The sequence below is a fragment of the Rhinoderma darwinii genome, chromosome 3 (assembly GCF_050947455.1).
Source record: "Rhinoderma darwinii isolate aRhiDar2 chromosome 3, aRhiDar2.hap1, whole genome shotgun sequence".
Classification (NCBI taxonomy): Eukaryota; Metazoa; Chordata; class Amphibia; order Anura; family Rhinodermatidae; genus Rhinoderma; species Rhinoderma darwinii.
In genome coordinates this window covers 219,914,939-219,926,615 of record NC_134689.1, presented here as the reverse complement: position 1 = coordinate 219,926,615, position 11,677 = coordinate 219,914,939, and positions in this window count along the sequence as shown.

Below are 11,677 nucleotides of genomic sequence, written 5' to 3'. Positions count from 1 at the left end.
AGCCAGCTCCGCCTATCAGCGGCGGTGTGCCTGCCTTCTGCACCCGTGGGGGGATAGAGGGGCCCCGTGGGAGCTGCTGCATGCCGGCAGCTTCCTTGTGGGAGCTCCACAGCGCCCGCGGTCCTCGGCGGACTTCCAGGGCAAGAGCGGTATGAGCGGCCACCTCATGCCGACCTCCTGGAAGTCCCCGTCGGCTTAGCTCGCGGGTCGGTCCCGCTGTTTTTTTTTTTACCTTCTTAATAAAAAAATCTTTTTTTTTTATGGTACTTTCGGAAGCCTCAAGCCCACCTGCAGTTGCACGAGCAAGGCCACCTCGGTGACTCCTACCGAAAGCGGCCGGGAGCCATCTCCGTGTACGAGCGGCGTGTGCGGCGTGTGCCTGCCTATTGCACCCGTGGGGGGATAGAGGAGCCTTGGGGAAGCTGTGCCAGCCCGGGGGCAGCCCTGTAGGAGCTCCACAGCGCCCGCGGCGAGTCCCGCCGTGTCCACCCGGCTGCCAAGCACTTCCGGTCCGCGAGTGATGCATGACAGCGGCCGGGAGCCAGCTCCGCCTATTAGCGGCGGTGTGCCTGCCTTCTGCACCCGTGGGGGGATAGAGGGGCCCCGTGGGAGCTGCTGCATGCCGGCAGCTTCCTTGTGGGAGCTCCACAGCGCCCGCGGTCCTCGGCGGACTTCCAGGGCAAGAGCGGTATGAGCGGCCACCTCATGCTGACCTCCTGGAAGTCCCCGTCGGCTTAGCTCGCGGGTCGGTCCCGCTGTTTTTTTTTTTACCTTCTTAATAAAAAAATCTTTTTTTTTTTATGGTACTTTCGGAAGCCTCAAGCCCACCTGCAGTTGCACGAGCAAGGCCACCTCGGTGACTCCTACCGAAAGCGGCCGGGAGCCATCTCCGTGTACGAGCGGCGTGTGCGGCGTGTGCCTGCCTATTGCACCCGTGGGGGCATAGAGGAGCCTTGGGGAAGCTGTGCCAGCCCGGGGGCAGCCCTGTACGAGCTCCACAGCACCCGCGGCGAGTCCCGTTGTGTCCACCCGGCTGCCAAGCACTTCCGGTCCGCGAGTGATGCATGACAGCGGCCGGGAGCCAGCTCCGCCTATCAGCGGCGGTGTGCCTGCCTTCTGCACCCGTGGGGGGATAGAGGGGCCCCGTGGGAGCTGCTGCATGCCGGCAGCTTCCTTGTGGGAGCTCCACAGCGCCCGCGGTCCTCGGCGGACTTCCAGGGCAAGAGCGGTATGAGCGGCCACCTCATGCCGACCTCCTGGAAGTCCCCGTCGGCTTAGCTCGCGGGTCGGTCCCGCTGTTTTTTTTTTTACCTTCTTAATAAAAAAATCTTTTTTTTTTTATGGTACTTTCGGAAGCCTCAAGCCCACCTGCAGTTGCACGAGCAAGGCCACCTCGGTGACTCCTACCGAAAGCGGCCGGGAGCCATCTCCGTGTACGAGCGGCGTGTGCGGCGTGTGCCTGCCTATTGCACCCGTGGGGGGATAGAGGAGCCTTGGGGAAGCTGTGCCAGCCCGGGGGCAGCCCTGTACGAGCTCCACAGCGCCCGCGGCGAGTCCCGCCGTGTCCACCCGGCTGACAAGCACTTCCGGTCCGCGAGTGATGCATGACAGCGGCCGGGAGCCAGCTCCGCCTATCAGCGGCGGTGTGCCTGCCTTCTGCACCCGTGGGGGGATAGAGGGGCCCCGTGGGAGCTGCTGCATGCCGGCAGCTTCCTTGTGGGAGCTCCACAGCGCCCGCGGTCCTCGGCGGACTTCCAGGGCAAGAGCGGTATGAGCGGCCACCTCATGCCGACCTCCTGGAAGTCCCCGTCGGCTTAGCTCGCGGGTCGGTCCCGCTGTTTTTTTTTTTACCTTCTTAATAAAAAAATCTTTTTTTTTTTTATGGTACTTTCGGAAGCCTCAAGCCCACCTGCAGTTGCACGAGCAAGGCCACCTCGGTGACTCCTACCGAAAGCGGCCGGGAGCCATCTCCGTGTACGAGCGGCGTGTGCGGCGTGTGCCTGCCTATTGCACCCGTGGGGGGATAGAGGAGCCTTGGGGAAGCTGTGCCAGCCCGGGGGCAGCCCTGTACGAGCTCCACAGCGCCCGCGGCGAGTCCCGCCGTGTCCACCCGGCTGACAAGCACTTCCGGTCCGCGAGTGATGCATGACAGCGGCCGGGAGCCAGCTCCGCCTATCAGCGGCGTGTGCCTGCCTTCTGCACCCGTGGGGGGATAGAGGGGCCCCGTGGGAGCTTGTGGATGCCGGCAGCTTCCTTGTGGGAGCTCCACAGCGCCCGCGGCGAGTCCCGTAGTTCACCCGCCCGACAAGCACTTCCGGCCCGCGGCGGACTTCCAGGGCTCAAGCGGTAGGCGCGGCCACCTCATGCCGACCTCCTGGAACTCCCCCTCGGCCTCGCTCGCGTGTCTGTCTTCATTCACGTTTTGGAGGAAAAACCCTATGAGGTTTTTATTTTGGCCTTCAGCCAAGCAGCAGTTCCAGGAGGCCGGGCATTTTGGCACCTCCCACCGGTGTAATTGGCGAGGTGACACTTTTAGGGGTGTGAATATCTCCTACGCCTGAAATACTGTGATAGGGAGAACTTGCTCCGCCTCCCAAGTCCAACACTTCTAGGACGAGAGGAGGGCGGGAGGCGTTCCCGGCTTAGGCCGAATGCTGCTTCCACGGCGATAGCGGCACCAAGCCGCCCTCTCACGCCGCTGCCCTGGATGTCCCCGTCGGCCTCGCTCGCTGGTCGGGTCCGGTGTTTTTTTACCTTCTTAATAAAAATTTTTTTTTTTTTTTTATGTTATTTCCTGAAGCCCCAAGCCCACCTGCAGTTGCACGAGCAAGGCCACCTCGGCAACTCCTACCGAAAGCCGTGAACGAGGAAGTACAAACGGGAGCTGCTCCCGTTCCAAGCCGAGAAGGACTTCCATGGTGTGACCGGTAGGTAGTGGCACCTCCTGCCGTCCTCCTGGAAGTCCCCGTCGGCCTGGCTCACGGCTCGGTCCCGCTGTGTGTTTTACCTTCATAATAAAAAACACTTTTTTTTTTTATGGTATTTTCTGAAGTCCCAAGCCCACCTGCAGTTGCACGAGCAAGGCCACCTCGGCAACTCCTACCGAAAGCCGTGAACGAGGAAGTACAAACGGGAGCTGCTCCCGTTCCAAGCCGAGAAGGACTTCCATGGTGTGACCGGTAGGTAGTGGCACCTCCTGCCGTCCTCCTGGAAGTCCCCGTCGGCCTGGCTCGCGGCTCGGTCCCGCTGTGTGTTTTACCTTCATAATAAAAAACACTTTTTTTTTTTATGGTATTTTCTGAAGTCCCAAGCCGACCTGCAGTTGCAGGAGCTCGGCCACCTCGGCAACTCCTACTGAAAGCCGTGAACGAGGAAGTACAAACGGGAGCTGCTCCCGTTCCAAGCCGAGAAGGACTTCCATGGTGTGACCGGTAGGTAGTGGCACCTCCTGCCGTCCTCCTGGAAGTCCCCGTCGGCCTCGCTCGCAGGTCTGTCTTCATTGACGTTTTGGAGAAAAAACCCTATGAGGTTTTTATTTTGGGCCTCAGCCGGGCAGCAGTTCCATGAGCCCGGGTACTTTGGCACCTTACCCCGGTGTATTTGAGGTGGTGACACTTTTAGGGGTGTGAATATCTCCTTCACCTGAAATCCTGTGAGAGGGCATCTAGGTTTTGAGTTCCAAGTCCCAACGGTTCTTCCTAGCGGGAAGTCCTAACCGTTCGTGGCCGAGAGTGACTTCCAGGGTTTGAGCAATAGGTACCGGCCCGCCCTCTCACGGTGCCTCCTGGAAGTCCCCGTCGGCCTCGTTCGCTGGTCGGTCCGCTGCACCTTAACTTCCATGAAAGAACTTTGGTGCATTCTTTCTGGAGTCCCAGGCCGACCAGCAGTTGCAGGAGCTAGGCCAGCTCTGTGACTCCAACCGAGTACCATGAAGGAGGACGTGCTGCACGTTCTTGCGGGAGCTGCACCTGGTCCAACCCGAGAAGGACTTCCATGGTGTGACCGGTATGTAGTGGCACGTCATGCTGGCCTCCTGGAAGTTCCCGTCGGCCTTGCTCGCTGGTCGGTCCGCTGCACCTGAACTTCCACGAAAGAACTTTGATGCATTCTTTCTGGAGTCCCAGGCCGACCAGCAGTTGCAGGAGCTCGGCCACCTTGGCGACTCCAACCGAACACCTTGAAGGAGGACGTGCTGCACGTTCTAGCGGGAGCTCCACCTGGTTCAAACCGAGAAGGACTTCCATGGTGTCACCGGTATGTAGTGGCACGTCATGCCGGCCTCCTGGAAGTCCCCGTCGGCCTCGTTCGCTGGTCGGTCCGCTGCACCTGACTTTCCATGAAAGAACTGTGGTGCATTCTTTCTGAAGTCCCAGGCCGACCAGCAGTTGCAGGAGCTCGGCCACGGTGGTGAGTCCAACCGAGTACTGTGAAGGAGGACGTGCTGCACGTTCTAGCGGGAGCTATACCTGGTTCAACCCGAGAAGGACTTCCATGGTGTGACCGGTATGTAGTGGCACGTCATGCCGGCCTCCTGGAAGTCCCCGTCGGCCTCGCTCGCAGGTCTGTCTTCATTGACGTTTTGGAGGAAAAACCCTATGAGGTTTTTATTTTGGGCTTCAGCCGGGCAGCAGTTCCAGGAGCCCGGGTAAGTTGGCACCTTACCCCGGTGTATTTGAGGTGGTGACACTTTTAGTGGAGCGAATATCTCCTTCACCTGAAAACCTGTGAGAGGGCATTTCTGCTCCGCGTTCCAAGTCCCTACGGTTCTTCCTAGCGGGAAGTCCTAACCGTTTGTGGCCGAGAAGGACTACCATGGTGTGACCGGTATGTAGTGGCACGTCATGCCGGCCTCCTGGAAGTCCCCGTCGGCCTCGTTGGCTGGTCGGTCCGGTGCACCTTGACTTCCACGAAAGAACTTTGGTGCATTCTTTCTGGAGTCCCAGGCCGACCAGCAGTTGTAGGAGCTCGGCCACGTTGGCGACTCCAATCGAGAGTACCGTGAAGGAGGACGTGCTGCACGTTCTAGCGGGAGCTGCACCTGGTCCAACCCGAGAAGGACTTCCATGGTGTGACCGGTATGTAGTGGCACGTCATGCCGGCCTCCTGGAAGTCCCCGTCGGCCTCGCTGGCAGGTCTGTCTTCATTGACGTTTTGGAGGAAAAACCCTATGAGGTTTTTATTTTGGGCTTCAGCCGGGCAGCAGTTCCAGGAGCCCGGGTACTTTGGCACCTTACCCCGGTGTATTTGAGGTGGTGACACTTTTAGGGGTGTGAATATCTCCTTCACCTGAAATCCTGTGAGAGGGCATTTAGGTTTTGAGTTCCAAGTCCCAACGGTTCTTCCTAGCGGGAAGTCCTAACCGTTCGTGGCCGAGAGTGACTTCCAGGGTGTGAGCGATAGGCACTGGCCCTCTCATGGTGTCTCCTGGAAGTCCCCGTCGGCCTCGTTGGCTGGTCGGTCCGCTGCACCTGAACTTCCACGAAAGAACTTTGGTGCATTCTTTCTGGAGTCCCAGGCCGACCAGCAGTTGTAGGAGCTCGGCCACGTTGGCGAGTCCAACCGAGAGTACCGTGAAGGAGGACGTGCTGCACGTTCTAGCGGGAGCTGCACCTGGTCCAACCCGAGAAGGACTTCCATGGTGTGACCGGTATGTAGTGGCACGTCATGCCGGCCTCCTGGAAGTCCCCGTCGGCCTCGCTGGCAGGTCTGTCTTCATTGACGTTTTGGAGGAAAAACCCTATGAGGTTTTTATTTTGGGCTTCAGCCGGGCAGCAGTTCCAGGAGCCCGGGTAAGTTGGCACCTTACCCCGGTGTATTTGAGGTGGTGACACTTTTAGGGGTGCGAATATCTCCTTCACCTGAAATCCTGTGAGAGGGCATTTCTGCTCCGCGTTCCAAGTCCCTACGGTTCTTCCTAGCGGGAAGTCCTAACCGTTTGTGGCCGAGAAGGACTTCCATGGTGTGACCGGTATGTAGTGGCACGTCATGCCGGCCTCCTGGAAGTCCCCGTCGGCCTCGTTGGCTGGTCGGTCCGGTGCACCTGGACTTCCACGAAAGAACTTTGGTGCATTCTTTCTGGAGTCCCAGGCCGACCAGCAGTTGTAGGAGCTCGGCCACGTTGGCGAGTCCAACCGAGAGTACCGTGAAGGAGGACGTGCTGCACGTTCTAGCGGGAGCTGCACCTGGTCCAACCCGAGAAGGACTTCCATGGTGTGACCGGTATGTAGTGGCACGTCATGCCGGCCTCCTGGAAGTCCCCGTCGGCCTCGCTGGCAGGTCTGTCTTCATTGACGTTTTGGAGGAAAAACCCTATGAGGTTTTTATTTTGGGCTTCAGCCGGGCAGCAGTTCCAGGAGCCCGGGTAAGTTGGCACCTTACCCCGGTGTATTTGAGGTGGTGACACTTTTAGGGGTGCGAATATCTCCTTCACCTGAAATCCTGTGAGAGGGCATTTCTGCTCCGCGTTCCAAGTCCCTACGGTTCTTCCTAGCGGGAAGTCCTAACCGTTTGTGGCCGAGAAGGACTTCCATGGTGTGACCGGTATGTAGTGGCACGTCATGCCGGCCTCCTGGAAGTCCCCGTCGGCCTCGTTGGCTGGTCGGTCCGGTGCACCTGGACTTCCACGAAAGAACTTTGGTGCATTCTTTCTGGAGTCCCAGGCCGACCAGCAGTTGTAGGAGCTCGGCCACGTTGGCGAGTCCAACCGAGAGTACCGTGAAGGAGGACGTGCTGCACGTTCTAGCGGGAGCTGCACCTGGTCCAACCCGAGAAGGACTTCCATGGTGTGACCGGTATGTAGTGGCACGTCATGCCGGCCTCCTGGAAGTCCCCGTCGGCCTCGCTGGCAGGTCTGTCTTCATTGACGTTTTGGAGGAAAAACCCTATGAGGTTTTTATTTTGGGCTTCAGCCGGGCAGCAGTTCCAGGAGCCCGGGTAAGTTGGCACCTTACCCCGGTGTATTTGAGGTGGTGACACTTTTAGGGGTGCGAATATCTCCTTCACCTGAAATCCTGTGAGAGGGCATTTCTGCTCCGCGTTCCAAGTCCCTACGGTTCTTCCTAGCGGGAAGTCCTAACCGTTTGTGGCCGAGAAGGACTTCCATGGTGTGACCGGTATGTAGTGGCACGTCATGCCGGCCTCCTGGAAGTCCCCGTCGGCCTCGTTGGCTGGTCGGTCCGGTGCACCTGGACTTCCACGAAAGAACTTTGGTGCATTCTTTCTGGAGTCCCAGGCCGACCAGCAGTTGTAGGAGCTCGGCCACGTTGGCGAGTCCAACCGAGAGTACCGTGAAGGAGGACGTGCTGCACGTTCTAGCGGGAGCTGCACCTGGTCCAACCCGAGAAGGACTTCCATGGTGTGACCGGTATGTAGTGGCACGTCATGCCGGCCTCCTGGAAGTCCCCGTCGGCCTCGCTGGCAGGTCTGTCTTCATTGACGTTTTGGAGGAAAAACCCTATGAGGTTTTTATTTTGGGCTTCAGCCGGGCAGCAGTTCCAGGAGCCCGGGTAAGTTGGCACCTTACCCCGGTGTATTTGAGGTGGTGACACTTTTAGGGGTGCGAATATCTCCTTCACCTGAAATCCTGTGAGAGGGCATTTCTGCTCCGCGTTCCAAGTCCCTACGGTTCTTCCTAGCGGGAAGTCCTAACCGTTTGTGGCCGAGAAGGACTTCCATGGTGTGACCGGTATGTAGTGGCACGTCATGCCGGCCTCCTGGAAGTCCCCGTCGGCCTCGTTGGCTGGTCGGTCCGGTGCACCTGGACTTCCACGAAAGAACTTTGGTGCATTCTTTCTGGAGTCCCAGGCCGACCAGCAGTTGTAGGAGCTCGGCCACGTTGGCGAGTCCAACCGAGAGTACCGTGAAGGAGGACGTGCTGCACGTTCTAGCGGGAGCTGCACCTGGTCCAACCCGAGAAGGACTTCCATGGTGTGACCGGTATGTAGTGGCATGTCATGCCGGCCTCCTGGAAGTCCCCGTCGGCCTCGCTGGCAGGTCTGTCTTCATTGACGTTTTGGAGGAAAAACCCTATGAGGTTTTTATTTTGGGCTTCAGCCGGGCAGCAGTTCCAGGAGCCCGGGTAAGTTGGCACCTTACCCCGGTGTATTTGAGGTGGTGACACTTTTAGGGGTGCGAATATCTCCTTCACCTGAAATCCTGTGAGAGGGCATTTCTGCTCCGCGTTCCAAGTCCCTACGGTTCTTCCTAGCGGGAAGTCCTAACCGTTTGTGGCCGAGAAGGACTTCCATGGTGTGACCGGTATGTAGTGGCACGTCATGCCGGCCTCCTGGAAGTCCCCGTCGGCCTCGTTGGCTGGTCGGTCCGGTGCACCTGGACTTCCACGAAAGAACTTTGGTGCATTCTTTCTGGAGTCCCAGGCCGACCAGCAGTTGTAGGAGCTCGGCCACGTTGGCGAGTCCAACCGAGAGTACCGTGAAGGAGGACGTGCTGCACGTTCTAGCGGGAGCTGCACCTGGTCCAACCCGAGAAGGACTTCCATGGTGTGACCGGTATGTAGTGGCACGTCATGCCGGCCTCCTGGAAGTCCCCGTCGGCCTCGCTGGCAGGTCTGTCTTCATTGACGTTTTGGAGGAAAAACCCTATGAGGTTTTTATTTTGGGCTTCAGCCGGGCAGCAGTTCCAGGAGCCCGGGTAAGTTGGCACCTTACCCCGGTGTATTTGAGGTGGTGACACTTTTAGGGGTGCGAATATCTCCTTCACCTGAAATCCTGTGAGAGGGCATTTCTGCTCCGCGTTCCAAGTCCCTACGGTTCTTCCTAGCGGGAAGTCCTAACCGTTTGTGGCCGAGAAGGACTTCCATGGTGTGACCGGTATGTAGTGGCACGTCATGCCGGCCTCCTGGAAGTCCCCGTCGGCCTCGTTGGCTGGTCGGTCCGGTGCACCTGGACTTCCATGAAAGAACTTTGGTGCATTCTTTCTGGAGTCCCAGGCCGACCAGCAGTTGTAGGAGCTCGGCCACGTTGGCGAGTCCAACCGAGAGTACCGTGAAGGAGGACGTGCTGCACGTTCTAGCGGGAGCTGCACCTGGTCCAACCCGAGAAGGACTTCCATGGTGTGACCGGTATGTAGTGGCACGTCATGCCGGCCTCCTGGAAGTCCCCGTCGGCCTCGCTGGCAGGTCTGTCTTCATTGACGTTTTGGAGGAAAAACCCTATGAGGTTTTTATTTTGGGCTTCAGCCGGGCAGCAGTTCCAGGAGCCCGGGTAAGTTGGCACCTTACCCCGGTGTATTTGAGGTGGTGACACTTTTAGGGGTGCGAATATCTCCTTCACCTGAAATCCTGTGAGAGGGCATTTTGGTTTCGTGTTCCAAGTCCCTACGGTTCTTCCTAGCGGGAAGTCCTAACCGTTCGTGGCCGAGAGTGACTTCCAGGGTGTGAGCGATAGGCACCGGCCCTCTCATGGTGTCTCCTGGAAGTCCCCGTCGGCCTCGTCCACCTGTCGTTAAGCTGTGAGAGGAGCACGTGCTCCCGCGCCGTTTGAGTCTTTGGAATTTGTCCAAGACTCCTCAGATCGATCTGGCTCCCCGCGACCCGGCGGCGGAGGGACCACTCGCTCGGCAGTGCTTTGGAGCCCTGTCGGTTACGGCGAGCGCGTCTTCCTCCCACACCGTCCGGGTCTGTTTCGCCCCCGGCCACCTACGGCCGGTGTCCCAAAAAGCCCGGCGGTCCTGCTAAGGCGGGCGCCGGTACCTCTCGCTCCCGCGAGGTGCGTTTGCTCAGTGCTGCTTCTATCACTCTAAAAGGCGTCCGAGAGTGCGCTGGTGTCGCCGGAGCCCGAGGCGCGAGAGAAAGCATTAAACGACGGGGAGGCAGTGACCGCCCCCGTATGTCCGCTGCTCGCAAGGGCCTCTCTAGCCGAGGTGCTCCCAGGCGCACCCGCGCATGGGGCACGGTTGTTTCTCGCAAGTAGTCCAAAGCCGTCTTCCGCCTCGCCCGAGGCTGGAAGTGTCGGCGTGGCTCCCGCATGCAAGCCACACGCGGCTCCACGGTGGCTTCCCTCCCCCCCTCTCTGGAGGGGGGCGGCCCCATCCCATGTGGAGCCGCTAAGCCGCCGGGAAAGCGGCCTCGGTTCCCCGTGGGCGACAAAGGCGTCCTCCTCGGCACTTTGCGAGCTGGGCCGCCGGAGAGAGCAGTTAACGCGGATTGTCGAGGTTGTCGTTGCCTTTGTCCCATATTACCTAAGCCTGGTCCTTGTTACCTTACTGGTAAGGGTTAGGGACGCTGAGCGCGCTCCATCTTCTCGGCTCTATGTTGGGCTCTCTCTAAACAGGTCCTCGACTTAAGACCGACCGGTCTTCGTAGGCATCCTTCATCTCGGCAGGTTGCGAGCTGGGCCGCCGGTGAGAGCAGTTAACCCGGATTGTCGAGGTTGCCGTTGCCTTTGTCCCATATTACCTAAGCCTGGTCCTTGATACCTTACTGGTAAGGGTTAGGGACGCTGAGCGCGCTCCATCTTCTCGGCTCTATGTTGGGCTCTCTCTAAACAGGTCCTCGACTTACGATTCTGCCCCGACCAACCGACCGGTCTTCGTAGGCGTCCTCCATCTCGGCAGCTTGCGAGCTGGGCCGCCGGTGAGAGCAGTTAACCCGGATTGTCGAGGTTGCCGTTGCCTTTGTCCCATATTACCTAAGCCTGGTCCTTGATACCTTACTGGTAAGGGTTAGGGACGCTGAGCGCGCTCCATCTTCTCGGCTCTATGTTGGGCTCTCTCTAAACAGGTCCTCGACTTACGATTCTGCCCCGACCGACCGACCGGTCTTCGTAGGCGTCCTCCATCTCGGCAGCTTGCGAGCTGGGCCGCCGGTGAGAGCAGTTAACCCGGATTGTCGAGGTTGCCGTTGCCTTTGTCCCATATTACCTAAGCCTGGTCCTTGTTACCTTACTGGTAAGGGTTAGGGACGCTGAGCGCGCTCCATCTTCTCGGCTCTATGTTGGGCTCTCTCTAAACAGGTCCTCGACTTACGATTCTGCCCCGACCGACCGACCGGTCTTCGTAGGCGTCCTCCATCTCGGCAGCTTGCGAGCTGGGCCGCCGGTGAGAGCAGTTAACCCGGATTGTCGAGGTTGCCGTTGCCTTTGTCCCATATTACCTAAGCCTGGTCCTTGTTACCTTACTGGTAAGGGTTAGGGACGCTGAGCGCGCTCCATCTTCTCGGCTCTATGTTGGGCTCTCTCTAAACAGGTCCTCGACTTACGATGCTGCCCCGACCGACCGACCGGTCTTCGTCGGCTTCCTCCATCTCGGCAGGTTGCGAGCTGGGCCGCGGTGAGAGTATGTAGCCCGGACTGTCCTGAAGCGTCACAGTGGCATATTGAACACCCCGGTTGACTTACATTTATGTGGTCGCGAAACCTGGTTGCGGTCTCAGTGCCAATCTGCGTCCAACAACGGGGCTCTTGGTTGCTCTCTTTCCATGTGTCCTCGAATGTCTTCCGATGCCTTGGAAGGGTCGGTTGTTTGAAGGCATCCTCCTCGGCAGGTTGAGAGCTGGCCCGCGGTGAGAGTATGTAGCCCGGACTGTCCTGAAGCGTCACAGTGGCATATTGAACACCCCGGTTGACTTACATTTATGTGGTCGCGAAACCTGGTTGCGGTCTCAGTGCCAATCTGCGTCCAACAACGGGGCTCTTGGTTGCTCTCTTTCCATGTGTCCTCG